We start from the raw sequence: 27,118 nt of genomic DNA, 5'->3' as shown, positions 1-27,118 counted from the left end.
GACATTCAGAACAAGGAAGCATCCTTATAAACATGCACAAAAATAGCACCGTGTCATTCGTAGTATTGCAAACTTAGTAATGGCACTTCATTTCGTGGTGTGGAGTCAAGAGCAGTAAGAAGTATCTGAATGTTGGCAGCTGTAGCATACTGCAGTTGTTTCCTGAGTGGCACAGTCAACGGTCTAACAGACAACTGCCTAGCAACAAAGTTTGGTTCATATCTTGCCTTATGTATTTTTTTTTTTTTTTTTTTTTTGTACCATTAACTTGTTTAATCAGCAGGAACTACGAAATTACTAGAACGAACAGTTCACAGTACTTATTAAAATATTTTCAACCACCAGAATGGCACAGCAGGGATGGATTCTTTACCATTTAATATCCCATCCAAAGGCCTTCAACTTCAATGACTGTCTGCAGTCTGCTTTTGCATTGGGCAATAAATCTCTCATATCCTGTCATCATCTCCTACCAGGCAGCTAGAGCGACGTTTCAAAGGTCAAGGTCATCACAGGTTCTTGGCAGGTTGGATAGGGGTGGGGTGGGAGGGAGAGGGTCAGGTCAGCTTTCTTGCTTCACTCATTTAATCTGTGCCCATATATTTTTAATAGGGTTTAGGTCTGGTGGAAATGGAGACTAATCAAGAAGAGAAATGTATGTTCTGCAAATCACTCCTGCATCATCCCTGACACATGTGTAGGGGAATGGTCCTGTTGGAAACAGAATACTCTCTCTGGAGATAACTGCACTGATGGGAGAATATTATTACATAATAGGGGTATACTGGGCAGCATCAAGTCAACCATCTATCGTGTGAAGCACTCCATGTCCACGGAAACTCATCCCGCCCCACTGTCCTCAGCAAATACTAATTGGTGATGATCATCATAGAGCCTCTTCTTGATAGCCACATGTTTGCTAAGTAGTCCAGACCCTGAAGCCAGCGCCAAACCACACCCACTGATCCAGCAAATGTAGTAGTTCGTTTCAACTGCACCGCTCTTAAAAAGGATTTTGCCTTGATGTGTTGAGAAGTTCTTTATCCTGGACAAGTGTTTTTACATGTCAACGTAAAGTTCCTAGATGCCAATTGGATTTTCCAGTATCTCGATAATGTTTAATCCACCATTGCACAGTGCGCCATACTGCGCCCCAGCCTCTGACACTGTCAAATTCTCTTGTTCCACAAGAGTATTGACATGGTCCCAAATAGCCTGCTGATGATTAGGCATGTCACATGAATATGTGACTCAACTGCAAGCTTGTGTACTCTCATTGGCTATTACAGAACGAACGGTGCAGCTGCAGTCTCAACACACTGCAACAGACTATCGGTCTACTACTGTGTTAGATATAATGAAGCTGTTAGGTATAATGAAGCTGTTTGAACAATTCTCATACATTATGTTAAAAAGAGGCAATAAATTTAATTTTTTGACTCCAGGGAGGTCATTCTCCATCAGAAGTGATTCTTGTTCGTTTGTACCCAAAATTCCACCACTTTGGTGGGAAATTCGCAGCACATCATCAAAATGTGTTTCATACAATATAATGGAGGGCATCATAGAAAACATATTGTTTGAACCAGAAGAATGTGTGTCTTCTGGCCGAAATAGAAACTCAGAAGGAAATGAACACTTGTGACTTTGCACATAAAGCCTGCATGCAGTGACCATTTATAAACATTACTTCTGTTAACATCCACTATATCTACAGACAATAGTAGGACATGTCTGGAATAATGACAAGATCAGTTTCCTACAACTTTTGAAGTAATATTTCCTCATCTGCATGTTCCTAAGGTGGTTGTTGTTGTGGTCTTCAGTCCTGAGACTGGTTTGATGCAGCTCTCCATGCTACACTATCCTGTGCAAGCTTCTTCATCTCCCAGTGCCTACTGCAACCTACATCCTTCTGAATCTGCTTAGTGTATTCATCTCTTGGTCTCCCTCTATGATTTTTACCCTCCACGCTGCCCTCCAATACTAAATTGGTGATCCCTTGATGCCTCAGAATATGTCCTACCAACCGCTCCCGCCTTCTGGTCAAGTTGTGCCACAAACTTCTCTTCTCCCCAATCCTATTCAGTACTTCCTCATTAGTTATGTGATCTACCCATCTAATCTTCAGCATTCTTCTGTAGCACCACATTTCGAAAGCTTCTATTCTCTTCTTGTCAAAACTATTTATCGTCCATGTTTCACTTCCATACATGGCTACACTCCATACAAATACTTTCAGAAATGACTTCCTGACACTTAAATCTATACTCGATGTTAACAAATTTCTCTTCTTCGGAAACGCTTTCCTTGCCATTGCCAGTCAACATTTTATATCCTCTCTACTTCGACCATCATCAGTTATTTTGCTCCCCAAATAGCAAAACTCCTTTACTACTTTAAGTGTCTCATTTCCTAATCTAATTCCCTCAGCATCACCCGACTTAATTCGACTACATTCCATTATCCTCGTTTTGCTTTTGTTGATGTTCATCTTATATCCTCCTTTCAAGACACTGTCCATTCCATTCAACTGCTCTTCCAAGTCCTTTGCTGTCTCTGACAGAATTACAATGTCATTGGCAAACCTCAAAGTTTTTATTTCTTCTCCATGGATTTTAATACCTACTCCGAATTTTTCTTTTGTTTCCTTTACTGCTTGCTCAATATACAGATTGAATAAGATCGGGGAGAGGCTACAACCCTGTCTTACTCCCTTCCCAACCACTGCTTCCCTTTCATGTCCCTCGACTCTTATAACTGCCATCTGGTTTCTGTACAAATTGTAAATAGCCTTTCGCTCCCTGTATTTTACCCCTGCCACCTTTAGAATTTGAAAGAGAGTATTCCAGTCAACATTGTCAAAAGCTTTCTCTAAGTCTACAAATGCTAGAAACGTAGGTTTGCCTTTCGTTAATCTTTCTTCTAAGATAAGTCGTAAGGTCAGTATTGCCTCACGTGTTCCAGTGTTTCTACGGAATCCAAACTGATCTTCCCCGAGGTTGGTTTCTATTAGTTTTTCCATTCGTCTGTAAAGAATTCGTTTTAGTATTTTGCAGCTGTGACTTATTAAACTGATAGTTCGGTAATTTTCACATCTGTCAACACCTGCTTTCTTTGGGATTGGAATTATTATATTCTTCTTCAAGTCTGAGGGTATTTCGCCTGTTTCATACATCTTGCTCACCAGATGGTAGAGTTTTGTCAGGACTGGCTTTCCCAAGGCCGTCAGTAGTTCCAATGGAATGTTGTCTACTCCGGGGGCCTCGTTTCGACTCAGGTCTTTTAGTGCTCTGTCAAACTCTTCACGCAGTATCGTATCTCCCATTTCATCTTCATCTACATCCTCTTCCATTTCCATAATATTGTCCTCAAGTACATCGCCCTTGTATAGACCCTCTATATACTCCTTCCACATTTCTGCTTTCCCTTCCTTTCTTAGAACTGGGTTTCCATCTGAGCACTTGATATTCATACAAGTCGTTCTCTTATCTCCAAAGGTCTCTTTAATTTTCCTGTAGGCAGTATCTATCTTACCCCTAGTGAGATAAGCCTCTACATCCTTACATTTGTCCTCTAGCCACCCCTGCTTAGCCATTTTGCACTTCCTGTCGATCTCATTTTTGAGACGTTTGTATTCCTTTTTGCCTGCTTCATTTACTGCATTTTTATATTTTCTCCTTTCATCAATTAAATTCAATATTTCTTCTGTTACCCAAGGATTTCTACTAGACCTCGTCTTTTTACCTACTTGATCCTCTGCTGCCTTCACTACTTCATCCTTCAAAGCTACCCATTCTTCTTCTACTGTATTTCTTTCCCCCATTCCTGTCAACTGTTCCCTTATGCTCTCCCTGAAACTCTGTACAACCTCTGGTTCTTTCAGTTTATCCAGGTCCCATCTCATTAAATTCCCACCTTTTTGCAGTTTCTTCAGTTTTAATCTACAGGTCATAACCAATAGATTGTGGTCAGAGTCCACATCTGCCCCTGGAAATGTCTTACAATTTAAAACCTGGTTCCTAAATCTCTGTCTTACCATAATATAATCTATCTGATACCTTTTAGTATCTCCAGGCTTCTTCCATGTATACAACCTTCTTTCATGATTCTTAAACCAAGTGTTAGCTACGATTAAGTTATGCTCTGTGCAAAATTCTACCAGGCGGCTTCCTCTTTCATTTCTTAGCCTCAATCCATATTCACCTACTATGTTTCCTTCTCTCCCTTTTCCTACACTCGAATTCCAGTCACCCATGATTATTAAATTTTCGTCTCCCTTCACTATCTGTTCCTAAGGTACACAGAAGAATATGGCAGGTTGCATTTCATTCATGTCAGTCCTGCACTGGACCTCAGTTCTGACTGTGATTTCCACCAGACAATTTTTGCGTTGTCAAGTGTACCAGACAGAAAATAATACAGTATACTGTTTTAAGTTGACGCTATGTGACTGCAAGCTACAAAAAAAGTATTACCAGTATACGTAGAGGGTCTCTCAAGTTTCTTCCAGCCAACAAATTTCTAAAAGAAAATATATCTATATAGTTTCTGTGGTCCGAAGTATTATAAAAGGTGCAAGTGCCCAACCTGTACAAATAGAACCAAAAGGGTATCTTTGCACTGGGTATTACTGACCACTGCTTAAGCCCTTTGTAATATTGGAGAAGACTTTCAGACATGTAAATTCACACAGGAAACGTAATTTCAGTGCAGTGTGAATGGACTGTGTAATAAGTTACGTGATTTAGAATCCAGTACCTTAAAGCTCTGTGATTTACACAAAACAGAAAGTAAACATGAGAGCTCAGTGCATCTAGGATAATGGGCTTAAATGTGCAATATTGTACAAACATGCTCAATGCAGGAAACAACATGAAAGATGTAGGTGGCACTAATTGTTAGTGAATAAATTACAGTTAAAAGAAACTCATTTCTTGAACTGTACACTAAAGGAAAAACTGAGATGACTGGTGTTGTGCTCCAAACAAATATTCAGTCAAATGTGTTAGCTAAACATAAATACACTGGAAGGTACCAACCACCAAATACTGATGTGTTCTACTACCTGAATGGACTTAACAGCATAATGCAGATTTGACCACTAATCTTGGTATAGTTGGAGAGTTAAATATTAATGCAAACTTCTGCAATATGATGTACAGGAAGTTGCTGACATTAGAGCAAGAGTCAAGCTCTACTCAAATAGATCACAAAACGATCAACAGATATGCGAACAGCATTGTTAGTACAGAAATGTTTATTTTCATTACTCACACAACTACTGCCAGTTGTCAGAATACCTAAGTTTTGATGTACTACTGATAACTAAAGTAATGTATCAATTATAACCAAAATATACAAGCAGAAGCAGATTGTGAATAGTGTCAAACTAAGAATTTCAAAAATAAGCTAGCAGAGGCGATGAGGGACACCGTTTATCAAGCTGAAGGCTCTGAAAACAAATGAGATGAATTTTACAGAATCATGTTGAGGCATTTTCACTACTGCTGTCCTATTAAAGAAATAGCCAGGGTACTAACATACTGCCATAGAAAAAGTACTATTAGACTGAAACTTATACATTTGATTCAGCCAAAGCAGAACACATGATATTGATCTTGTATACTTGTATATTAAAAAACAGGAAAAGCTCAATTAAAAAAAACTTCTACAGCAAACCTCTTACAATGGAGAGAACAGCTCAACAATGATGCAACTGCGTATTCAGCCAATACAGATAAAGCATCCCGGACACTAATCAGTAAACACTGTACAACATTGAATAAATCAACATAATCCAAGAAGGCCACCTAGTAAAAGATCCAAATACATTATTTAATTTGTTCAATAAGCATATTGTTTCTCCTTCTCACCACCTAGCCCCCATTATAGATTTGCAGGACCACTCGTCCGGATGGGATAGTTTCTCAGGCATAGTGGTAAAGAAATGTGCGAATGAGACCACTAAACCTCTTACCTACCTTATTAACTATAATATTTAAAAAAATTATATTCACGTATCTTAAAAATAAGTGTAATTCATCTAGTGCATAAGATGGGATGTAAGGAATTAGTTTCAAATTACTGAAAGATATCACTGATATCCATTTCCAGTAAAATATTTGAAACTATTATCCTATCTCAACTCATTAATTTCCTCTCTAGACACAAAATGCTTACCAAATCTAAGCACAGATTTAAGAAAGTTCTAAGCATGACTACTGCTGTTATTATGATTCTTACATGAAGATTACAGTCACACAGAACAAGATACACATGCTGCTGATATATTTCTAGACCAGAGCAAATCTTTTGACTTAGCAAACCATTAAAGTTAAAGAAACTGAGGGCACATGTCCATGAAACTTTTAGCCACACACCCGATCAACTGGAAACAGTATACCAAAATTATATATCAACCTGACAGTTAGGTTGTAGCTTTCAAATCCTGAAGTGAAAAAGTGATACAGGAAGTCCCTCAGGGCTCCATTATTGGTTCTTTCTTTTTCCTAATATATATTAATGACATTGTGCATCCTTTCAATTCTCACATTGTATATTATTCTGATGACCTTTCAGCCTTATTCTATGGCAAATAGCGTGAGGAAGTGGAATTTTAGCAGCTTGGGGGTATTAAAACTAGGTAAACTAGGAAAAGATAGACTGCTATTTACTGTAAAGAAGACACATCAAGTTGCAGACAAGCACGATTAAAAGACACTCACATGTAGCTTTCGGCCACAGCCTTCGTCAGTAAAGGTGCTCGCACGCACGCACGCACGCACGCACGCACGCACGCACGCACGCACCCACCCACCCACCCACACACACACACACACACACACACACACACACACACACACAGGCGCGCACGCACACAACCAAAAAGCAAGCACACCTGACTGCCAACTCCACTGTCTCAGGAGGGATCGCAACATCATGTGGTATGCAAGCAGCCATCTGGAGGGGGTGGGGAAGGGATAGTAATGTACAGGTGGGGGGAGAGAGACAAATGCTGTCTGGTGGGGTGTGCTGGAACTAAACTCCAACAGTTTCAGTGTCAGTAGGATGTGGGGCAGGGAGGTGGGGAAAAAGGAACAAAAAATGAGAGGAGTGAGGAAAAACAGGTGGATGCATTGGCAGAGGGCTGCAAATAAACAGGGCGGGAGATGAGCATGGGGAGGAAAAGGTAGGACGTAGGGGGTGGAAACTGTTGGGTGGAGGGTGTGGGGACAGTATGTTTCCATAGGTTTATGGTCAGGATGATTACGGGAGTGGAGAATGTGTAGTAAGGATAACTACCATCTGCACAGTTCAGAAAAACTAGTGGTGGAGGGAAGGATTCAGACGGCTCGGGTAGTGAAGCAACCACTGAAATTAAGCGTGTTACATACAGTTGCATATTGTGCCACCAGTTGGTCTACTTTGCTTTTGACCACAGTTTGGTGGTGGCCATTCATCCAGGTGGACAGCTGGTTCGTAATCATACTAATGTAAAAAGCTGTGCAATGATTGCAGCAGGGCTGGTAAATTACACTGTTGTTTTCACATGTGGCCCAGCCCCTGAAGGGGTAGGATACACCTGTGACAGGACTGGAAGGAAGTGCTGGGTGGATTGGACAGGTTTTGCACCCGAGCCTTCCACAGGGGTATGATCCTTGTGGCAAGGGGTTGGGATTGGGAGTGGCATAGGTATGGACTAGGATGTTGTGGAGGTTGGGTGGGTGACGGAACGCCTCTTTTGAAGCAGTGGGTAGGATGTCCCTCATTTCACGGCATGATGATACATAATCAAAGCTCTGGTGAAGGATATGGTTCAGTTGTTCCAGTCCAGGGTAGTACTGGGTGATGAAGGGGACACTCCTTTGTGGTTGGTTTTTGGGAGGAGGATTGAGATTGTGAGGAGAAATGGCACAAAAAATCTGTTTGCAGACTAGGTATGGGGGATAGTGCCTGTCTGTGAAGGCCTTGGTGAGACCCTCAGCATACTGAGCAAGGGAGTTTTTGTCACTACAGATACACTGTCCCTGGGTAGCCAGGCTATATGGGAGGGATGCTTTTGTGTGAAATGGATGGCAGCTGTCAAAATGCAGGTACTGTTGGTGGCAGGCGGGTTGAATGTGGTCAGAGGTGTGAATGGAGCCATCAGAGAGGAGGAAGTCAACATCTAGGAAGGTGACACGCTGTTATGAGGAGGACCATGTGACGTGGATGGGAGAGAAGGTGTTGAGATGGTGAAGGAACAAAGATAGGGTGTCTTGGCCCTGGGTCCAGGTCATGAAGATATCATCAAAGAATCTGAATCAGACTAGTGGTTTGGTGCTTTGGGAGGCTAGGAGGGTCTTCTCTAGATGGCTCATAAAAAGATTGGCATTGGACCAAACCATGCGGGTGAGCATGACGGTGCTGCGGATTTGTTTATAAAACTTCCCTTCAAATGACAAGCAGTTGTGGGTTAGGATAAAGTTAGTAAGGTGTATGAGGAGTGAGGCAGTGGGTTTGGAGTCTGAAGAATATTGGGAAAGGTAGTGTTCAATACCGGTAAGATCATGGGCATGAGGGATGTTGGTGTACAAGGGAGTGACATCCACAGTGACGAGTAGGGATCCAGAATGGAAGTCGTTAGTGTCATTGATGTGAAAAGCTAGGTTTTGGGCAATTGGTTGGAGGTGCTGGTCTAAAAGAGCTGAAATTCTTTCAGTTTTTTTTGGTCATCAGTCTACTGACTGGTTTGATACGGCCCGTCACTAATTCCTTTCCTGTGCTAACCTCTTCATCTCAGAGTAGCACTTGCAACCTACGTTCTCAATTATTTGCTTGACGTATTCCAATCTCTGTCTTCCTCTACAGTTTTTGCCGTCTACAGTTCCCTCTAGTACCATGGAAGACATTACCTCATGTCTTAGCAGATGTCCTATCAACCTGTCCCTTCTCCTTATCAGTGTTTTCCACATATTCCTTTCCTCTCCGATTCTGCATAATAGAACCTCCTCATTCCTTACCTTATCAGTCCACCTAATTTTCAACATTCGTCTATAGCACCACATCTCAAATGCTTCAGTTCTCTTCTGTTCCGGTTTTCCCACAGTCCATGTTTCACTACCATACAATGTTGTACTCCAGACGTACATCCTCAGAAATTTCTTCCTCAAATTAAGGCCGGTATTTGATATTAGTAGACTTCTCTTGGCCAGAAATGCCTTTTTTGCCATAGCGAGTCTGCTTTTGATGTCCTCCTTGCTCCGTCCGTCATTGGTTATTTTACTGCCTAGGTAGCAGAATTCCTTAACTTCATTGACTTCGTGACCATCAATCCTGATGTTAAGTTTCTCGTTGTTCTCATTTCTACTACTTCTCATTACCTTCGTCTTTCTCCGATTTACTCTCAAACCATACTGTGTACTCATTAGACTGTTCATTCCATTCAGCAGATCATTTAATTCTTCTTCACTTTCATTCAGGATAGCAATGTCATCAGTGAATCGTATCATTGATATCCTTTCACCTTGTATTTTAATTCCACTCCTGAACCTTTCTTTTATTTCCATCATTGCTTCCTCGATGTACAGATTGAAGAGTAGGGGTTAAAGGCTACAGCCTTGTCTTACACCCTTCTTAATACGAGCACTTCGTTCTTGATCGTCCACTCTTATTATTCCCTCTTGGTTGTTGGTATGACCCGTCTCTCCCTATAGCTTGCCCCCACTTTTTTCAGAATCTCGAACAGCTTGCACCATTTTATATTGTTGAACGCTTTTTCCAGGTCGACAAATCCTATGAAAGTGTCTTGATTTTTCTTTAGCCTTGCTTCCATTATTAGCCGTAACGTCAGAATTGCCTCTCTCATCCCTTTACTTTTCCTAAAGCCAAACTGATCGTCACCTATCCCATTCTCAATTTTCTTTTCCATTCTTCTGTATATTATTCTTGTAAGCAGCTTCGATGCATGAGCTGTTAAGCTGATTGTGCGATAATTCTCGCACTTGTCAGCTCTTGCCGTCTTCGGAATTGTGTGGATGATGCTTTTCCGAAAGTCAGATGGTATGTCGTCAGACTCATATATTCCACACACCAACGTGAATAGTCGTTTTGTTGCCACTTTCCCCAATGATTTTAGAAATTCTGATAGAATGTTATCTATCCCTTCTGCCTTATTTGACCGTAAGTCCTCCAAAGCTCCTTTAAATTCCGATTCTAATACTGGATTCCCTATCTCTTCTAAATCGACTCCTGTTTCTTCTTCTATCACATCAGACAAATCTTCACCCTCATAGAGGCTTTCAATGTATTCTTTCCACCTATCTACTCTCTCCTCTGCATTTAACAGTGGAATTCCTGTTGCACTCTTAATGTTACCACCGTTGCTTTTAATGTCACCAAAGGTTGTTTTGACTTTCCTGTATGCTGAGTCTGTCCTTCCAACAATCATATCTTTTTCGATGTCTTCACATTTTTCCTGCAGCCATTTCGTCTTAGCTTCCCTGCACTTCCTATTTACTTTATTCCTCAGCGACTTATATTTCTGTATTCCTGATTTTCCCGGAACATGTTTATACTTCCTCCTTTCATCAATCAACTGAAGTATTTCTTCTGTTACCCATGGTTTCTTCGCAGCTACCTTCTTTGTACCTGTGTTTTCCTTCCCAACTTCTGTGATGGCCCTTTTTAGAGATGTCCATTCCTCTTCAACTGTACTGCCTACTGCGCTATTCCTTATTGCTGTATCTATAGCGTTAGAGAACTTCAAATGTATCTCGTCATTCCTTAGTACTTCCGTATCCCACTTCTTTGCATATTGATTCTTCCTGACTAATGTCTTGAACTTCAGCCTACTCTTCATCACTACTATATTGTGATCTGAGTCTATATCTGCTCCTAGGTACGCCTTACAATCCAGTATCTGATTTCGGAATCTCTGTCTGACCATGACGTAATCTAATTGAAATCTTCCCTTATCTCCCGGCCTTTTCCAAGTATACCTCCTCCTCTTGTGATTCTTGAACAGGGTATTCGCTATTACTAACTGAAACTTGTTACAGAACTCAATTAGTCTTTCTCCTCTTTCATTCCTTGTCCCAAGCCCATATTCTCCTGTAACCTTTCCTTCTACTCCTTCCCCTACAACTGCATTCCAGTCGCCCATGACTATTAGATTTTCGTCCCCCTTTACATACTGCATTACCCTTTCAATATCCTCATACACTTTCTCTATCTGTTCATCTTCAGCTTGCGACGTCGGCATGTATACCTGAACTATCGTTGTCGGTGTTGGTCTGCTGTCGATTCTGATTAGAACAACCCAGTCACTGAACTGTTCACAGCAACACACCCTCTGCCCTACCCTCCTATTCATAACGAATCCTACACCTGTTATACCATTTTCTGCTGCTGTTGATATTACCCGATACTCATCTGACCAGAAATCCTTGTCTTCCTTCCACTTCATTTCACTGACCCCTGCTATATCTAGATTGAGCCTTTGCATTTCCCTTTTCAGATTTTCTAGTTTCCCTACCACGTTCAAGCTTCTGACATTCCACGCCCCGACTCGTAGAACGTTATCCTTTCGTTGATTATTCAATCTTTTTCTCATGGTAACCTCCCCCTTGGCAGTCCCCTCCTGGAGATCCAAATGGGGGACTATTCCGGAATCTTTTGCCAATGGAGAGATCATCATGACACTTCGTCAATTACAGGCCACATGTCCTGTGGATACACGTTACGTGTCTTTAATGCAGTGGTTTCCACTGCCTTCTGCATCCTCATGTCATTGATCATTGCTGATTCTTCCGCCTTTAGGGGCAATTGCCCACCCCTAGGACAAGAGAGTGCCCTGAACCTCTATCTGCTCCTCCACCCTCTTTGACAAGGCTGTTGGCCGAATGAGGCTGACTACTTATGCCGGAAGTCTTCGGCCGCCAATGCTGATTATTTATCAAAATTTAGGCAGTGGCAGGGATCGAACCCAGGACCGAAGACTTTTTGATTATGAATCAAAGACGCTACCCCTAGACCACGGGCAGTAGGGGCACAATAACCAGCTACAATGGGGTGCCCCAGAGTGTTAGGTTTATGGATTTTGGAGAGCAAATGGAAGGTTAGTGTGTTAGGGTGTTATCATGGTGAGGAGGAAGATGGGCTTAGGGGAGAGGTTCTGAGGCAGGCCTAAAAATTTCAGTAGGGACTGGAAGTAATGTTGGACTTCTGGGATGGGAACACTATGGTACAGCTTGTAGGTGGAGAAGTCAACACAGTTGGCAGAACCCTTCTATCAGACATTCACTGTGATTCAATATGACAGTGAAGAAGCCATTGTCTGTAGGGAGGACCTGTTTTGATGTTGTTTAAGGCCATCCTTTCTTCTGCTGAACATTAGTGTTCTTAAGAGCGAATCTGGTATAGGATGGTAATGCCAAGTTGGAGATAAGGAATTTGTGGAAAGGGACCAGAGTTGATTAGATGGAAGAATGTGGAGGATCACAGTTGGATAGTAGTAAGAAATGGGAGAGACAAAGTTCAATGTTGGCTTTGGCTGGAGGAATTGGTGGTAAAGAAGTGTTTCCACAGCAGAGATCAGGAAGAGGACAATAGGTCGTTAAACATGGTTAAACTTGGGTGTGCTGCTGAAGGCGAGGCCTTTGCATAGGACTGTCTGTGGGATTGATGTTTTTGTTGGAAGGGTTAACAACAGTGTTTTGGTTGGTTGGTTGGGTTCTGGATTCTGCGGAGTGTCGAGAGGGAGTTGTTGAGATGAGGCAAATTGAAATGGTCAGCTAGCAATGGTCTGGGTGCTACGAAGAACTGATGAGTGGGTTCACTATGGTTAGGATATGTATTGATGAGTAGTGGTGCTCCAAGGTGGAAGCGGGCTATCAGCAGGTTGGAAAGTCTATGGAGATGGTGTCTGGAATCCTCTTCCAAGTGTTGGAGGACAAGGGTTTCCATTTTGGAGATGTGGTATAATATACCATATATTATAATCATATTATATATTATGTTTTTAGGATTGCATAATACAGTAGCTTACAGAGGGAGCAGAGGTGGTTCTGCAATGTCTGTGTCTTGGAGATGTGTTTCTAGGTTTGTGAGGGATAGAGACTGGCAGATTCTGAAAAGGTTAAAGTTGTCGTGAAAGGAGGGGTGGGATTTAGAAAAGGGAATTTTTTGGTTAGGCCACTGGAGGGAGGGATGGCATAAGCAGTGAAAGCAGCCATATTATATACTAACTCTGCTGCAACCACTGCACAGCTTTTCATATCAGTATAGCAACCAACCTGCTGTCCACCAGCATTACTTGCCATTGCCAAACTGTGACTCTGAATAAAATTGGCCATCCAGTGGCACAACATGCAATTGAGCACAACATGCTCAATTTCAGTGGCTTGCTTGATGACCTGGACCATCTAGATCCTTTCCTCCACCACCAGCTTTTCTGAACCATACAAATGGGAGTTTCCTTGCAACAAATGCTTTTGCTCCATAACAGTCCTGGTCTCAATCTCAGCTATCCCACTGTCCTCTCACCCTCTGATCAACAGGTTCCCCTTCCTCTGTTCTATCAACCCTCCAACTTCATGTCTCCACTTCATGATCATCATGCACTGCTCCCCACTGACTCTCGACACCTGTACATCATATGTCTAGCCCATACACCTGTCACACCTCCTTCCAGCATTCCTAGTCATCAAAGAGGTTGCCTCCCTCTGAGCCACTAGCTACCCGTTCCTAACCCTCCTTCGTGCCTCTACCTTTTCTCTCGCTCTACCCAACCCACCTGACACAACCTCCACACTATCCCACCATAGTCTACCTGCCAAATTGCAATCCTGGTACTGAGTATTCAGCCAGTGTTGTGTGGATGTGTGAAGTTTTGTTTTCTTTTCTCCCCCCCCCCTCCCCCCCTCCAGCTTCAAAAAAGGATTTACTCTGAAAGCCAGGAATTCAAGTTTTGTGTTACCTGTCGCTAACTCAGTGCTTCTGCTTTTCAGTGAGTGGTCTGCTCTACTCCAAGGTATTTACATTCCAGCAGAACTTTCCTACAAAATTAATAAATGACTATGTATATGTTTATGGGTGAAGATTTACTCTGTTTCCTTATTTACTTTCATTTTGTGGAACAATCAGATATAATGACATCCCATGCTCTCCAGACAAGGGAGTGAAAAATGCCAAATTTAACTCCTGAGGCAAATATTCAAGCCACACACAAACAGTAGAGGCGATATAAATCTGAAATCCTTTTTTGGGAACAGTGTCTGTAATACACAATATGTTTGATCGGATATGTACTGAGTAGTAAGAAGTAAGTAGATCAACATAAAATTTTGTTTGGTCACCCGCCACAAGTGACTCAGTGACTCATTCCATTGTTGGCAGCAAGATGATGTACTGGACATCATTACTACTCTGTCCAGTCATCAATGATTCCTGTTTTTTGGGAACAGTGTCTGTAATACACGATACGTTTGATCGGATGTGTACTGAGTAGTAAGAAGTAAGCAGATCAACATAAAATTTTGTTTGGTCACCCGCCACAAGTGACTCAGTGACTCATTCCATTGTTGGCAGCAAGATGATGTACTGGACATCATTACTACTCTGTCCAGTCATCAATGATTCCTGTTGCATTGATACAGCTGCCCTCAACAAGCCAGTGTACTGAGTACAGTCTTCATACCAATACATTCCATGGCCTATACCATTCATGTATGAGGTGAGGGAAACTGGATAGCTCCACAATCTTATCTGTTTTATGTTATTTTCATTATTTTATAAAAACTGGAGCAGCAAAACTGTTCCTTTGTGTATCACAAATAACAGTTTTGTGAGAACAATAATGCCCTTCATCCCACAATTTCCGCTTAAGTTCCCTGAACTCCATTACACTTTGATATGGGTTCTACTACACACTTAGATAGCAGTACAGATCTCCATTACTTCAATGTCTTCCGTCAGTCCAACTTGATAATGATGCCAAACACTGAAGTACTACTCTAATAAAAAAGTTCTCACTAGTTTCACTTTCTTTTCTATGTCTTTTTTTAAAACTGTCTTCAATTTTTCTACCCTATTACTGATTTCATACATTCCTCCATATAATATTACTTCTTAGTAATACCTTTACATACTTAGAAAATGTAATGGGCTCCACTAGTGTACAGAAGGTGATAGTACTAGTGACTCAGAACAAAAAATGTCATACGAACATATATCATGTTCTTAACAGTTTCTGAATAAACTAATGAAAACAATGGGGAAAGGACAAATGCAGGTAATCGTACACTACTGGCCATTAAAATGACTACACCATGAAGATGGCGTGCTACAGACGCGAAATTTAACTGACAGGAAGAAGATGCTGTGATATGCAAATGATTAGCTTTTCAGAGCATTCACACAAGGTTGGCGCCAGTGGCGACACCTACAACGTGCTGACATGAGGAAAGTTTCCAACCGATTTCTCATACACAAACACCAGTTGACTGGCGTTGCCTGGTGAAACGTTGTTGTGATGCCTCGTGTAAGGAGGAGCAATGCATACCATCATGTTTTCGACTTTGATAAAGGTCAGATTGTAGCCTATCGCGAATGCAGTTTATCGTATCGCGACATTGCTGCTCGCGTTGGTCGAGATCCAATGACTGTTAGCAGAATATGGAATTGGTGGGTTCAGGAGGGTAATACGGAACGCCGTGCTGGATCCCAATGGCCTCACACCACTAGCAGTCGAGATGACAGGCGTCTTATCCACATAGCTGTAACGGATCGTGCAGCCACGTCTCGATCCCTGAGTCAACAGATGGGGAAGTTTGCAAGACTACAACCATCTGCACGAACAGTTCGACGACGTTTGCAGCAGCATGGACTATCAGCTCGGAGACCATGGCTGTGGTTACCCTTGATGCTGCATCACAGACAGAAGCGCCTGTGATGGTGTACTCAACGATGAACCTGAGTGTATGAATGGCAGAACATCATTTTTTCGAATGAATCCAGGTTCTGTTTACAGCATCATGATGGTCACATCCGTGTTTGGTGACATCGCAGTGAACGCACATTGGAAGCATGTATTCGTCATCGCCATACTGGCGTATCACCCGGCATGATGGTATGGGATGCCATTGGTTACATGTCTGAGTCACCTCTTGTTCGCATTGACGGCGCTTTGAACAGTGGACGTTACATTTCAGATGTGTTAAGACCCACGGCTCTACCCTTCATTCAATCCCTGTCAAACCCTACATTTCAGCAGGATAATGCACAACCGCATGTTGCAGGTCCTGTACGGGCCTTTCTGACACAGAAAATGTTCAACTGCTGCCCTGGCCAGCACATTCTCCAGATCTCTCGCCAATTGAAAACGTCTGGTCAATGGTGGCCGAGCAGCTGGGCCGTCACAATACGCCAGTTACTACTCTTGATGAACTGTGGTATCGTGTTGAAGCTGCATGGGCGGCTGTACCTGTACACGACATCCAAGCTCTGTTTGACTTAATGCCCAAGCGTATCAAGGCCGTTATTATGGCCAGAGGTGGTTGTTCTGGGTCAGGATCTATGCCCCCAAATTGTGTGAAACTGTAATCACATGTCAGTTCTAGTATAATATATTTGTCCAATGAATACCTGTTTATCATCTGCATTTCTTCTTGGTGTAGCAACTTTCATGGCCAGTAGTGTAAATGAAACATTGTGACCTAATGTTTTGTTTAACTGGGTACATTTCCTCAGAAAAAAATTTCAAGTCAACTGCAATGCATTTTGCAGCTCTTGTAGACAGCTGTTGTGTTGCTGATCCGAGTTCATCCATACTATCCTTTACTTCAGCACATGCTTGCAAAATACGAGTCCCACCATGTGCAAATGAAGTGTGCACTGAAATGGTCGGTAAAGAGAACACTAAGCAACTTAATGTCACTTTGGTTGTAACTGCATGTGAGTGCTGGAGAAGATGGGCATGCAACTGACACCTGTGATTTTCAAACAGCTGTTTGCCAGATACAGTTAAGAAAAGGGCTTGTGTTCACTGGAAGTTTTTTATTTGGAATCACCAATGCTGTCACACATTTCCTCCTGACTTACTCTGTATAACTGCTACTCAGATTTAAGGATTTATCATCTCTATTAACTGCACAGTTTAGTATTTCTGACAAACAGCAATATGTATATGGATTCCAACCAAAGTGGCATAGGAGCAGTTAAGTGTGGTGCCTAGTTTGGAGCACTCATGACAGGACCGCCATAATTACCTGTCAGGGATTAATTCGCTGATAAATATGGCTACATTCCACAGAGATGTATCCTCTCCTGGATTATGAAGTGTTCAGTATGCATCTACAGTCATGAAGATGTTACAAACTCACTAATTGTTCTGGACTCTTTTGACATTGTGTGGGTTGTTATTCTTGAGTGAATGACAAAACTGCACTCCTTAAATTTATTTAGTTTGGTTAGCAATTTTGCTTTGTTGCTTCTGGTTGATCTGCACATATTGCACTTTATGTTGATCACAGTGTGACAGTTCTCTATGTTGGTAACCTTTTCCAACATTTAGTGCCAAGTAAGATGCCAAATTAGTGACAAGCATCTTTTTTTATTGTGTTGTGACCATTTTGATATAACTGAAAAAACAGTAGACATAACAATAAGAAGCATGGAATCAGTAGCAAGAGAGACATCTGTAACAAGCGACACAACAACAGCAAGAGGAATGATTTCAGTAACTAACGGCACCACAATGAAGTTAGCAACAGCTGCAACAGTTTTGATGAATCCAAGGAAACTTGAGACATACATCAGCATTATTTCCTGCTCTTCAGGCAGGGTTACAAATACCTGATACAAGTTTAAATTTTCTTCAGTTGTCACATTTAGGAGTTGGTCCATAAATTAAGTCCACTTATAGATGTGAGTAGTTGGTCAGCTGATGACATCTTTAATTTGACAGATCAACAGTTTTGATACAGAAACAAAAGAAGTCACTATCTGTTTAAAGTTCAGCCAGTACCAGAAAAACAGTGTCTTACCAACAAGGCCTTAACTGTCAGTACAGTTTTCTACGTGCAAAGTGTGTTGGGTTTTATGACAAACCTTTCATTGTGGATGTGGTTGTTCATCTAGCTTCTACCCAGTGCATTTGGGCAGTCAGTAAATGAATCAGATCCAACTTTATGTGAGATGATGAATACCAGTAAATAATTCAAGGAGACTTTGGCTGCACTATAAAGATTTGACGATGAGTTAAGAGCATCAAAGGTGCATGAAAAATGGTGCAGTATGCAACAGTCATTTTATGACAAAACCTCATCGTCATCCTCAACATTCACAGCACCTTCGCTTTCCCATAATGTAATGACATGCTGTAGTTCATCTGCAAATACCAAAAATTATGGAGGAAAGTGAAGAGAATCAGTCCAACATTTCTCTCGATCAGTATGTGTGGCATTTTCTGCAACAAGTGACCACCCCTTTCTTAACATCATCCGAGCAAAATGTGTGAATGTTAATACGCAACATCATGTTCAGCCATGGAAATCTTGTCCAGAATGTCATAGTCACAGCCAAAAGAACACCACCCTTATGCTTTCAATAAAGAAAGAACCTCTAGTAGTTGTTTCTCTTGGCCAACCAGGTCTCTGTATAGCACACCTTATCACTTTGCAGCATCATGTTGATCAAGTTAATGCCAACCTAAGTAATGTTGACTAATACACACTGCCTGATGAAGAAACTGAAGGGCCCAGAAGAGGAGAAGAAAACAAAATTGAATTTCATGGATTAAGGGTGCGTGTAATGTTATTTCAGTCATCAAAAAATCAAGCCAAATTTATAAAGAACTTGGAAATATGAGCCCACATGTCAGTATGATGTTGCACCCCTCTGGCCTGGATACATACATTGACTTGTTTGAGAAGGGTGTCATAAAGGAGTTGTACATCTCCTGAGGCAAGCTGGCCCATAGCTGTTGTAACTGGTGCTTGATATCATGAATACTGGGAACAAGTCTGAGCTGGTCTCTCATATGTTTATATCAGGGACACACATGGGTAGTTTGCTGGCATTGGGAGTACCTCAACATCACGCAGATAGTTTATAGACAGTTAAGAATGTCTTTGGCCTCTCCATACAGCTTTTCGTGGCATGTGCTTGTGGTTGTCAGTACTTGATGCAGTATTAAAACACCTCAACAATGCATAGCTCAAGAATGTTTATTCATTTGATGAGGTAAAAAGAGCATTAACATCACTGCACAAAAATCATAGTGACGCACAAGCACATGTGAAATTGAAAGTTTTCCTGCCTTTCATTGAGGATGTTGCTGACCACATAGGAACAATCTTGACAGAACAGAGTGTTGCAGTAATCTACAAACCCACCAGAAGAAACGGAATAACCTAAAATCGGCCACAGATGCTAGCAAACTGCTGGAAAAAGTGGGAATATACAGGATTCCATGCAGCTATGGGGGAGGTGTACGTGGGTACTACAAAAAGAATGCACAAAAATTGACTAGAAGAGTGCAAGGGAAACTGCAGAAGGGGAGAGACTGACAGATCATCTGTTGTGGATCATGCTCTGCAGTCAGGAGACCACCCCATTCATTTTTATAGGACTCAAGTACTGTCAACTGCAAGCGGATGCCATGAAAGGCTATACAGAGGGGCCACAGAGATTGTTAAGCACACCACGAATTTCAATTAGGATGGAGGAGGGTGTGAAATTGTATGATATCTGAGTCCTGGTGCTGAAGAAGATGTGTCTAAGTCTTCCACCATGGGGTGATAGCAACAGCAGACGATGGTAACCGACAACAGCCAATTGCACCCAGGTATTTAAAGCATACGTGGTATCACGTCATTGTGCCAGAGCACGCTTAAACAGAATGTTGTTGCAGTCACTCGTGACCCAGGGTATGAAACGGACAATATTGAAAATGTTCCTCTTCAAATTGTTCCTCCTGAAAATGTCCTCCACAGATGGGAACGAAATGTTGGGTTTGAACATGAAATCCATAAAGCCATGGCAAAGTAGCCCAAAATATTTTATTAATTTCATTAAGTCCAGCTGTGAAAGTTTACATTTTACAATCAGCCTGGGACCTTGTGAACAGCAATATGCAGTTGATAAAATCTATTGCACAAAATTCTTTTGGCTATGAGTATAGTCAACCTGTTGGCAGTTTCTTCAAATTCTTAATTAGGAGTAGAAAAAGTAATGGGAGCCAAACCACCCATGTGCACAAATATGTAAAAATTACTTGACGCTAAGTCCAGCATCCTCACATAAAAATGTGTCATTAGCGTCAAGAGACTGTGACAGTTGTTTTGGACAAAGCCAGGTCAGAGCTGCATAGGAGTAAAAGGGGATGGGTGAGGGGGCAGGTACGCTGGCTAGAAGGCTAAAAGAAAGCATCTGCCCTGGTAGTTTTATTTATGTGCAAAAAAGAAAAACACCATCTCCTTCAGCTGTCATGAGAAAAGAAAGTACTGCTACTAGGTCAACATCCTCGGGAATATGTAGTCCATCACTTGTAGAAATGCAGGGTATAATCACATAACAGAATATCTAGGGTCTCTCTGTAAGAAAATCATAAGAGAAAATTTAGTAGTAATACGTGTGGTGGTAGCTAACAGTTTGACCAGTACCAGGATATTCAACATAGTTGACATGATAAGCCATAAATAAACAAAGTTGCAAAGTGTGTTAACACAGAACCAGGGATGACACTGATATTAGTCGAGTTAGGATCTAAGAAGAAATTTGACAGTTTGTGAGAGAGAAATAGTGTGTAGCTCTCATGACACTCTTACATAAATTTATGTAGTTACAGGTAGGACAGTCAGGCTTTGTTTTAGGATGAGGTCACAGATCAGCAGTAGCAGATATATCAACAACACAAAATGCTCCATGAACCAATGGTAGCAGTAGTAGTGCCCAATCATCTCCTAAATAACAGATAATACGTAAAGAGGTTCGAGCAGCAGGCAGATCAAGAAAATTACTAATATCCTTGTGGAAAGAGTCACAGATATGACATCCAAAGGTATGGAGACAAAACACATAAATAAATATTTTCTATACAAAAATTCTGCATTAATAGGCTCAGTGTTCACCAATAAAATTGGAAGACATGGCAATACAACTAATGAGTTAATTTTAGTATGAAATACCATCCATAAAAATAAAATAAGTGTTTACAATCTATCAATCTATGAAGTACTAACACAACTCTACAGAGATCAACTTAAGGGAGTGAGAGTCACAAAAAATAGGCAAGCAGTAAAATCAATGTTAATTCCCGGTTAACAATAGAAATTGTCCATTGTCCGTTTTTGAAGCAGGTAATCATTCAAATTTTTGTGGAGCTAAGGCAAACAAAATATCTGAGGAGGTTGCAAATTTAATAGAAGTAAAATGTTTGTAGTTGTGGTTCAGTGGTAAAGTATAAGACTACTGATCCAAAGGTCTTAGATTCAATCCCAGGTCAGACCTATGGTTTTTATCTGTCACTTCTTTCAACTCTGGAAATGTCTGTTGATGTAAAAAGTACTGGGGTTCGGAGTCCACATTAAACTTTTAAGCCTCTTATAACTGGCTGGTTCAGTCAGTTCGAAGGCTGGCAGAAGGCAATGGCTTGCCTCCTCCAACAGGGCCATGCCTAGTAAAGCACAGTGATTTTCAAACTAATATTCAAAATGATTACAGCTAACCCTTTATTTCACTCACATAAAGTAATTGGTGCATAAATTCATAGCATTTTTCCATAAGTTTAATAATCACAACAGAGACTTTAGTCATCAATAATATATTCTTCCTCACCATTTACAACAGTCTGGCAATGCTGGGATAACTTTTTGATTCTGTGAGTGTAGAAATCACACGGTTTTAAGGCAAAGAACTCGTTGAACAATGTTCGGAGTTCATTTTCACCTGGAAAGAAAGTTCCTTGAAAATTGTTCGACAGAGAGTGGAAAAGGTTAAAATCCGAGGGTGCATGATAAGGTGGAAGTGGAATGGCTTCCCAAACCAACTCCTGTACAGTGTTTTTGCCAGCCTAGCAGAATACGGACGGGCATTATCATGGAGTAGCATCACTTTATGCAGTCTTCAGGCTCGTTGTTGTTGGATTGTTTCTGCAAGAAATCTCAGTTGTCATCACCTTGGGGAAGCAATTTGTAGGACACCTCACCATTGCTGTCCCATCGGGTGCATAACATTCTTTTATGGATGCACATAGGTCTTTGTATGGGGTGTTGCTGCATTGTTTGTGGTCAACTATTCGTTTCTTTTTCTTATGTTACCACAAAGACACCAGTCCTCATTGGCAGTAACAGTACATGATGGGAATAGTCAGTGTCGTTCACAAGCCAATGATGACACGAGCATGCATAGATGCACATATGGCCACCCACTGATTTTGTGATTTTGGCTTAGAGCATGCGGCACCCATACACCCAATTTTTGAACCTTCCTCTTTGCATGCAAATGTCGCACGATGGTGGAATGATCACAAATCATCACTTTTGCCAGTTCTTGAATACACTGATGTGGATCATTGCGGATTAATGTGTTTAAACTATCTTCATCAAACCCTGAAGGTCTTCCTGCAGGGTGTATATGCGGACAAGGAAAAAAAATTCCCGGATTTTCCCCAAATTTTCCGGTTAAAAATACATTTTCTCCCAGGTGAAAATACACTTTTTCTGTGTTAATTGACAGAAAAAGTTAATGGTTTAAGTTAGTGTACATAGTGCTGCTACAAAGAAAGCAAAGCCTTTGCATATAATATTTGTCTTGAAGATTAATAATATTTGTCTTGAAGATTAATAAGCTACAGGAGAAGCTAAGCTTTCACATATAATGTTGATCTGTTTAGTGCATGTTACACTTTAACATACATCATACAAAGACATCAGTCAAATTTTTAATACCGACATATATCTCTGATATTATGGGCTTGAAATTCTTCTCATCATCAAAGAGTTGATTTTTAAATGAGAGCAAACGCTCTGTGATTTAAGAAATTCACATTCGTTCTCACACACAGTTCATCTAGGGTAAAAGGAAATTTACTTTGAAAATAACACTTTTAAAACCACAATTCGCAATATTTTCCTGCGACCTGTTAGAAATAGACTCATTTCAGTAGTTGTCAGAGAGTGCCAGATACAAGGCGTCACCACGCTTGCACAGCTATGGTGACATAGGAAGCCCGTATGTTCATACGTGTAAAACATTAAAAGATCTTACTTACAATATGTCATAAAAGAAACAAGACCTTAAAGGATACTCCAAGAGCATCGGAATTTCATGAACCATACTAAAATGCATAGTTCGCCTTAAAACACACATTTGTATGTTCAGATATCCAATGACGTAGGCCTCGACCTGATATTAAGGTTTACGGTATGGTTTTCGGGACGTACATTTCCTGGAGTACCAGTACTGTATGGTTCTTTATTATGGCATAATGCCATATGTGCTAGAAGATGAAAATGTGCACTTGAAATGCAGCAAACAGTTGAAACTAGCCAATGGTGTGGAATTAAACACTTCGTTTCAAATAAATTTACTGCCTCAGCAGGAAAGCTTAATAAAGGTCAAATTTCTTTAGCAAACTGACAAAAATAAGTTTATTTTTCTGCGAAGCGGTTAATGCTCGACTGTCAGAAAGGAGGAAATAAAATAAAATCTGAAATTAGTAACATATTTTAGCCTTCCGTAATTATGTGAATGTATTTTAATTCACTTGATAGCTACCAGCCACAGCAATCAGTCTTGTTTTCATTTGACGTGAGAGCAGTAAACAAATAGGAAACAGAAAAATCACTAAATGTAAATACGGGCCGCGGGGAGACTATCCCCCCCCCCCCCCCCCACACACACACACCACTATAACTCAGACTGCTCTGCGCACCAGGATGTCAAAAAGACTTTTCAAAAATAAGTTCATCTTGAAGTGCACATCTTTGTGAAGAGTCTGGAGTCTGATACATAAAATATATATTGTCGAGGAAATGTAAGACAAGTTATTTGGTCTTTAGTGTGCCAAAGTGCAGTGCCACACCTATTCAAACAACATTCTTCTACTGCACGTCACTGTATTTCGCTCTGTGGAACTCAAACGTGTATATTTTGCAATGGATACCATCAAACTATTTCAGGACAGTGGAAATTAAAATGTCCTGTAGTGCCTCTCCTGCTCCCAGTTGGCTGGTTTGACATTCTGCCCCTCTAAAAAATAAAAATAAAATATAAAAATTGCAATTAATACTGGATGGGATTATTTGTAACCGGGAGAACAAGAACTCTTCAGAAAATCTAGACTCTTTATTGCCTATTAGCTAATAACTTGCTCTTCTGCGCAACATAAAATTAAATATAGGATACCTACAACCAGTAAAGACAAGAGACAGGCAAGACAGTACACATTTCTTCAATCTTTAGGTCCTAGTGATTTTTCTCTCTAATCTTGATGTAGCTTTACATGGTGTGCTTTCCTTTCTGCAAAAGAACTATTACCTCATCAAAGTTCATCAAGCATTTTGCTACATGAAAAATAGAAATGTTGTCGTCTAATACTGAAAAAGCTGTTAATACGAACAGTACCCAAGACTGGTGTGGTTTCTTGATCCCATTACTTCTATTTCACCACTGTGTGCTGGATAAAACAAAATAGGCCTTTCTAATATTACAGCAATTGTAACACACACCAAACAAGTGCAACTGTTTTAGCAATAATGATTATTTTTATAGTACGACAATATAATTCACGAAGTACCAATACGAAATACCTATTTGGCCTACTACAATCAAAAAGCTTTATGTTAGGGAACAGTTTCACATTTCATTCATACGCTCCAATTTCTTGTGCACGAGACCGAAAAGTAGTAGAATGAAATTTTTGTGTAAATTTGGAATCATCATATTCTTTCATAATTTGTGTGATGTCCCCGTTTCTTCTCCTTCCTTCTCCTTCTTGTCATCACTAATTCTGTAACTATTCCTACCACTGTCAAAACTCATTCTCTGGTTAACTTTACTAACCCTACCACAATCACCAGTTTAGTTATCCAGTGATTATTCTCCAGTTAAGCGTGATTATGTGTTCGTACAATACATTTTCTGCACTACTCCCACAATGGAACTTAAGTGGCTGCTAGCTGGGGACTACAACTAGCCCTGTCTAATGTAGCAATCTGGCCCAAAATTTTCATCAGAATTTCACTTTCTTGGACACACCGAGAAGATAATACATAATCTTTCTTTCCTGTTATTCCCGTTAGTCATTTATTTCCACTCTGGTAGTCTGAAACTATGGATTTCACTAGTAATTATAACAATACTGAACATCTGCAAACTGAATCAACCACATAAACAAGCAGCAGTTGGCATTCACTGGTTCGGCTTTATTCTGCTGAGCTCGTATAGCCCCGCCCCCTTTTGTCTGCTGGAAAGTTCATTTCTAGATGTGAAGAGGATACATCATGTACATTATGCACACATTCAAAAATAAATTTATAATTCATTAAGAAATCAACTTTGAATGTGTTCAAAAATGTCTAAAAATCAGCAGGAGTGAGTTTCAAAATCAAATGAATAAAGCCCCCCCCCCTCCCCAGTAGATCCAGGCCTGCTGCACACATGTGAATCTGGCAGCTTTGGTGCGCCAGTAAAATTTTTCCGGGTACCCCATGTGGCTGGTTGTTGCTACTGCTGCTTACACAGTCAACAGCCACATTTCTGTAGCCAGAAGTGGGAGAAGGTATTACTCATACACAACTCAACTGTGCATGTGCATGAGCCCACTTGTAACTGCTTAAATGAATCTAATGTAAACAGTTGTGACATCACACTCATCGGAGGCAATTTGTTGTTATGAAGCATAGCATAGTCTTCCTAAAGCTTTTGACACATTTTGCTGTTGGCAGACGCTTGTACATGCACTGTTATTTTATATGGCACATTTCCTTCGCAATTTAAGTTTTATTTTCATTTTTTTCTCTTGTTCATGTTTTAATGCTGCAGTATTATTCTACAGTAATGGGATATAGTAAAATCCTTTGTTAGAGTACCGGTTCTTACCAGTCAAAATTACAAAAATTTAACTGAAAACTAAAACAAGAAATTCCCAGAATTCTAAAAAATTCCCAGGTTTTTCCCAGTTTTCTCCTAGATGAAAAAATCCCTGGATTTTTCCTGGATCTCCCGGGTCTTATACACCCTGTCCTGAATGTGGGAAATCACTAATGTCAAAACAATCCTCCTTAAAACAAGAAAATCAATTTCTTGCCATGCTCTTAAATTTCACATGTTCGGTTGCATAAACTCTATTTTTTCTTCTCTTTATTCCCACATTTCAGTTATAAATCTTTCAGCCATCATCAGAGTAAGCTGACAACTGAAGCTACAGCACTCGCCACGTTAGTTGTTACAAACAAAACCTAAGGTGGAAATAAGGAACAAGGCAGAAGACATAAAGAGATTTAAATCCAAGGCTTTCCCTCCGTATGTGGTAACCCTGTCAGCAATAATAGGATGGATCTTCAGTCTGTCAGCTCCCTCTGAAGATGCTGCTGTGGGTCCAAAATTTGATGGCTAGGCAACTGTGCCACAAAAACAAAGATGCATCTGACAATATGTTTGTAATGCAATAATGAACATTTGCAGAACGTTGTTACACAGAAACATACATTGTTAGAATAAATTAAATAATGATGACTACCATCTCTGCAGGAATCATCTCAAATTATCTCAAAAGTTGAATGCACTCTGCACAACAAACTACAAGATAAAGGATCAAAACTATACAGACCTCCAAATATCCCACAAACAGGGTATTTTGATAAGAAGAGCCAATAGGCGCAAAAGAAAATTTGAGGTATTGGCTCTTGAATGGGTTATGAGTGAGACACACACGTTAGTAAAATTCTGATGCTCATAACATACAACTGCATGTCACAATAAGGTTTGTGGCGCAACATCAAAAACAACACACAATCATCTGTGACAATTCCATTTCGGAGTTCCATAGAGGAGCATTGTGGATAAAAAAAGAGGGCCGTTCAAGCCACAGAGAATACACCAACGTTCTCAATAAAAAAAATTGTTTACTCAG

The 27,118-nt window shown here is 40.6% G+C and overlaps 1 protein-coding gene across 4 annotated transcripts in view; it reads right to left on the bottom strand.

Annotated features, from left to right (window-relative positions):
* Positions 1-27,118, bottom strand: part of LOC126236491 (uncharacterized) — a 149,799-nt gene that overhangs the window by 48,746 nt on the left and 73,935 nt on the right. The window lies entirely within an intron of this gene.

This window comes from Schistocerca nitens, chromosome 2 (genome assembly GCF_023898315.1).
Source record: "Schistocerca nitens isolate TAMUIC-IGC-003100 chromosome 2, iqSchNite1.1, whole genome shotgun sequence".
Classification (NCBI taxonomy): Eukaryota; Metazoa; Arthropoda; class Insecta; order Orthoptera; family Acrididae; genus Schistocerca; species Schistocerca nitens.
Note: the sequence above shows the minus strand (reverse complement) of the source record. Positions and strands in the feature narration are given on the sequence as shown.